Source organism: Tarenaya hassleriana, unplaced genomic scaffold, assembly GCF_000463585.1.
Source record: "Tarenaya hassleriana unplaced genomic scaffold, ASM46358v1 Cleome10, whole genome shotgun sequence".
Taxonomy (NCBI): domain Eukaryota; kingdom Viridiplantae; phylum Streptophyta; class Magnoliopsida; order Brassicales; family Cleomaceae; genus Tarenaya; species Tarenaya hassleriana.
This window is the reverse complement of record NW_010960188.1, coordinates 2,483,234-2,489,311: the sequence shown is the minus strand read 5'-3', so window position 1 is coordinate 2,489,311 and position 6,078 is coordinate 2,483,234.

Here is a 6,078-nt window from a genome sequence, read left to right as displayed (position 1 = left end):
ACACCAGGTGAGGCTCACTGGATTGCGGTCAAGAACATCCTTAAGTACTTGAGAAGGACTAAGGATTTGTTCTTGGTGTATGGCGGATTGGAAGACGAGCTCACTATAAGTGGTTATACCGACGCTAGTTTTCAAACCGACAGAGATGACTTCAGATCGCAGTCAGGTTATGTTTTATGCCTGAACGGTAGGGCTATCAGTTGGAAGAGTTCCAAATAGCCAACCGTGGCAGATTCGACCTATAGAAGCCGAGTATAGCAGCATCGGATGCAGCTAAGGAAGCTGTTTGGATCATGAAATTCGTGGGAGACCTGGGCATCATTCCTAGCATTGCAGATCCCATTGAGTTGTATTGTGATAACAATGGTGCGATTGCGCAAGCTAAGGAACCCCGGTCACACCAGAGATCCAAACACATACTCAGGCGATTTCACTTGATCAGAGAAATCATCGACAGAGGAGACGTGAAGATAAGCAGAGTATCGACGGATGATAATATTGCCGACCCATTGACGAAGCCTCTCCCTTCGTCAAAACATGATGGTCATGTTAAGAGTATGGGGATTAGATACTTGTAGGATAGATCATAGAGCATAGTGGGAGATTGTTGGTTGTAATGCTCTAGGATGATCCGTGATATGACATTTTGACTTTAAATTGACTCATTGATTTATGAATGCATTACATTCCCGTTATATGATTGACATGTTTGTTATATTTCGGCATCCTTGAATCATTATAGAATGATTCTAAATACCCTGGTCAGTTATCATTGTGGGAACAATGATGAATTAAGACTGGCATGAGGTGTGATCGATGCATTGGATGCATATCATAATCATAGGTACTCGTTGTGTAACGAGTGACTGGTTGACCCGCATGAGATTGTCACATGGACAGAGTCATGACTTGAATCTCATACAGCGGTTCAATCTTGGATCCTCAGACCTGAGATGTCTAGAGTATCTGATATGAGGAGTGGCATGTCTTGACTGCGTCAAACGTCGTCTTTAACCGGATGATTATAACGGCGTTGATCAGATACGTTCACGAATCATATGGAGATAATAGACATGCAATACGGGACTTGTCACCTCCTCAATCGGAGAGATATCGCTGGGCCCTCTCGTGGAAGTCGGACTATGAAAATGCATGGCCACGCATTAGATGAAGTTGCATCTATTTTATTAGTCGATTTGCCAAGACGAGAAAACGGTTGAACTTGAAGGGTGGCTCAAACCATGCCCTTGTTCAACATATGATATCGTGAGACAAAGGATCAGAACTCGAGCTGTTATTGCCTTGGTTAGATCACCTCTAACTCAATTCAACGTGGGTGGTCATGGCGTCTTGCTAGAGGCTAACCATGACTTGTAGATCGGGAATGGTTCTCGAGGCTACTGCCACTGCGAATGGGCCTACAGGGTCACACCATTAGGGATGGACTTATATGTGAAGTATCGGAAAGATGGACTTGGATTTGGTCGAACAACCGGTTCTCGGACCAAATCAGAGTATTGGGACGAGTTTCAGCCTTCTGACTCGGACCGAGTCAGTACTTGACTCGGACCGAGTCAGTTCCATGCGAGTCGAAGCCCGAAAAGTGTTTTGGGCTTGGCTGATGTTTTGACTCGGACCGAAACAAAGTTTTGACTCAGACAGAGTCAATACTCAATGGGCCGAGTCAAGAGTTGACAATGGGTTTGGGCTGATTCGTTCTGACTCGACCGAGTCAGAGTTCTGACTCGGACCGAGTCAAAATACTCGGAAAAAGTCTCTTTTCACAAGGATTAGGGTTTCTAACTTATAAGGAGGTGTTGGACGCCGTCCTAAAGGTAGAACTCACTTTCAGAACCCTAAGACTGAGTTAAAAACTCAGAAGAAATCGTTTCTTTCATAGTTTTAGCTCCCGGGATTAGATCCCACTTCACATACTTCACAGTTCCTAGCAGATCGGTTCCAAAAGCGTTTGGAATCCTTCCCGTCGGTGTGGATACGTGTAGAGGAACTGTAACTTCAGTCCTAGGTGATTAAACAGGCCCCGGATCGACTCCTACTTCCGTTTCTTCAAGAAAGAGGTAAGTATTCGATTCTCACGGTGATATACACGATTATACGGGGTTTTACGGATGATTTTGGTTGCGTGTGACGTTTGACTAGGTTTAGATTATCCTTCCGCTGCATTAAACCTAGTAAACTAAATCCTAGATCGATATGATCGCATGCTAGGAATCCGTAGTGAAAACCCAACAGATTCTTAATTTTCGTAGCGAAACCCAACACGTATGTGTACAAAGTGCTGCATGAACGGTTTGAGAAGGCTTGCACGTATGAGGTTATTGAACTTAACAAGCTGAGTGGAATGTTTGAGGCAAGGGATGAAAAAGGTTGAAGAAACTTGGTAAATCTTGGTGATAGAACCTGTAGTTGCAGAAAGTTTGATGTGGATAGGTATCCATGTAGTCATGCAATTGCAGCAACACATAAGGTGGGAAAAGGTACAGAGATTCACGAATTATGCTCTGAATACTACTGGCGAGAGATTTGGGTCAAGGCTTACCAAGAGACTGTCTATCCGGTGCCCGATATTTGTGATTGGGTTGTCCCGCCCGAAATTTTAAATTTTTCAGTGATGCCGCCTATAATAGAAGAAAAACGGCGGACCGGAAGACCTAAACAGAATCGTTTTCCTGGACCTGGCGAGGCTGTAAAAGACCCCATAGTTCAACACCGTCATTTTCACAATCAGATTCGTCAAAAAGAACAAATTTGAAATTATTCGCGTAATTAGTCTGCGTTAAATGTAACTTGTATTCCGAACACAAAGTTACTTTGATCCAAAGTGTTCCTAAAATACTACTAACACTTATGGGATTCGTTTTGTGTTCATAGCTTTCGATCGAATAATGCTCAACGACTTTCAACCCCGATTCCTCCTCCGAACCATTTGTATGATCGTACATTACACTCCCAAAGCGTTGAATTCGTGAAATTCGATCAGTGGGACCAAGTATTCGATTCTCACGGTGATATACACGATTATACGGGGTTTTACGGATGATTTTGGTTGCGTGTGACGTTTGACTAGGTTTAGATTATCCTTCCGCTGCATTAAACCTAGTAAACTAAATCCTAGATCGATATGATCGCATGCTAGGAATCCGTAGTGAAAACCCAACAGATTCTTAATTTTCGTAGCGAAACCCAACACGTATGTGTACAAAGTGCTGCATGAACGGTTTGAGAAGGCCTGCACGTATGAGGTTATTGAACTTAACAGGCTGAGTGGAATGTTTGAGGCAAGGGATGAAAAAGGTAGAAGAAACTTGGTAAATCTTGGTGATAGAACCTGTAGTTGCAGAAAGTTTGATGTGGATAGGTATCCATGTAGTCATGCAATTGCAGCAACACATAAGGTGGGAAAAGGTACAGAGATTCACGAATTATGCTCTGAATACTACTGGCGAGAGATTTGGGTCAAGGCTTACCAAGAGACTGTCTATCCGGTGCCCGATATTTGTGATTGGGTTGTCCCGCCCGAAATTTTAAATTTTTCAGTGATGCCGCCTATAATAGAAGAAAAACGGCGGACCGGAAGACCTAAACAGAATCGTTTTCCTGGACCTGGCGAGGCTGTAAAAGACCCCATAGTTCAACACCGTCATTTTCACAATCAGATTCGTCAAAAAGAACAAATTTGAAATTATTCGCGTAATTCGTCTGCGTTAAATGTAACTTGTATTCCTCTTGAACAATGTAATTTTATTCGAAGTTCAATTCATTCTTAATGCTCAACGACTTTTAACCCCGATTTCTCCTCCGAACCATTTGTATGATAGTACATTACACTCCCAAAGCGTTGAACTCGTGAAATTCGATCAGTGGGACCAGTGGGACCGTCAGGATGTGATAAAGTGAACCAAATCAAGTGTGGGGGAGCCAAACAAGGTTGATGCGCTGTAAAACGATGTAATTACACTTCAAACTAACATCTCGTAAGCGGTTTGAACAAAAAATTTCCGAACACAAAGTTACTTTGATCCAAAGTGTTCCTAAAACACTACTAACACTTATGGGATTCGTTTTGTGTTCATAGCTTTCGATCGAATAATGCTCAACGACTTTTAACCCCGATTCCTCCTTCGAACAATTTGTATGATAGTACAATACACTCCCAAAGCGTTGAATTCGTGAAATTCGATCAGTGGGACCAGTGGGACCGTCGGGATGTGATAAAAGTGAACCAAATCAAGTGTGGGGAGCCAAACAAGGTTGGTGCGCTGTGAAACGATGTAATTACACTTCAAACTAACATCTCGTAAGCGGTTTGAACAAAAAATTTCTGAACACAAAGTTACTTTGATCCAAAGTGTTCCTAAAACACTACTAACACTTATGGGATTCGTTTTGTGTTCATAGCTTTCGATCGAATAATGCTCAACGACTTTTAACCCCGATTCCTCCTCCGAACCATTTTGTATGATAGTACATTACACTTCCAAAGCGTTGAATTCGTGAAATTCGATCACTGGGATCAGTGGGACCAGTAGGACCAGTGGGACCGTCGGGATGTGATAAAATCCGGTTTAGGGGATTACATTTCCGGTTTAGTAATAGGGTTTCTGGTCTGGATACTTGAATTTCTGGTTTGTACTGAAGTACGAATTAGGTTTTATGGGGAGATGTGCAACGTTACCATTTAATGCGGGCCCACACAGATGATTCTGCATAAAAGCAGAAAGCAGAATCGCTTTATTAGGTTCATTTTTTTTTAAAAAAAATTTAAAAATCCCGCCAACCGAAATCCTAAACTTTTGGCCAATATGCAATTGCGAAAATCTAAACTTTCCCGTGATAATTTTAAAATATTTGGACATTAAGAAAATAGTTAACACATAAAATAAAGTCAAAGGTTCAAACAAAATATAAGAATCAATTTATCTTGCATCTGGGGAGGAATCGTCACGTCTTACATCGGGAGCAAGACTCACAATCTGGCCATTTGAGAAGATATCTGCAGCAATCTTCTCACGAATCGATGAACTATTTTCATCGCAAATTTGATTGCACAGTATTCTTTCTTGACCTCGCATCAGGGCTTCAAGATACATAATGGTAAACACACCGCAGTCATCTCCGTTACCATTTTGAGGCAGTCCTTTGACGTAATGATAGTCAAACATGGTGCTTTCATCAAATTGGTATATCTTGACGACTGAATATATCTTTGTGAGCCACCACACCAATCGGCCAATAATGCGTCAACGTTCGGCCTCATTTTGAGGTTGCAGTCAAATACCTGAATCAGCTTCTTCACAGGGATGCATCTAATGGCCACCCAATGCACACTTACATCAGGATTGACCAACGAGGGTATGTAGAGGGGAGTGATAAATCCTTCGTAACTTCCCATCTTGCGATCCCCACTCCCTACTGGTGCTTTTCCGTCAAAGTAGTCCTCAAGCCCATTCAAATCGGTCATAGTACCATGGCCTCACCATTTGAGGAATTCGCCGAAATTTGTGTCGCCAATCATGTACTTTGTTGCTGTTGGACAACTTTATTTGGCCAGGCGATTCCTGATTTCAAGTATAGCTTCGTCCAAGTGCTACAAAATAACGTCAGATCGCATTAAGAAGACCAAAGTGACCAGTGGGACCAACGTGACCAGTGGGACCAACGTGACCAATGTTAACAAAAGTGACCAATGTGACCAAAAGTGACCAAAGTGACCAAATGAATAATTGAAAGGTATAAGAGAAATGAACTTACCCCAATGAGACCAATGTGACCAGTGGGACCAACGTGACCAAAGTTAACAAAAGTGAACAATGTGACCAAAAGTGACCAAAGTGACCAAATGAATAATTGAAAGGTATAAGAGAAATGAACTTACCCCATCCTTCAGCCAGATCCGCTCCTGCAAAAGGTCTTCCCAGAACCTTGGTTTCCTCAAATAATCAATCTCTGACTTCCAAAGCCGATCCGCACGATCCATCTTCATAAAATTATAGAGCTCTGTCGCCTTGAGAGTGCATGTTTGGACAAAGCTCGGTATCCGAAGCACACTACCCATAA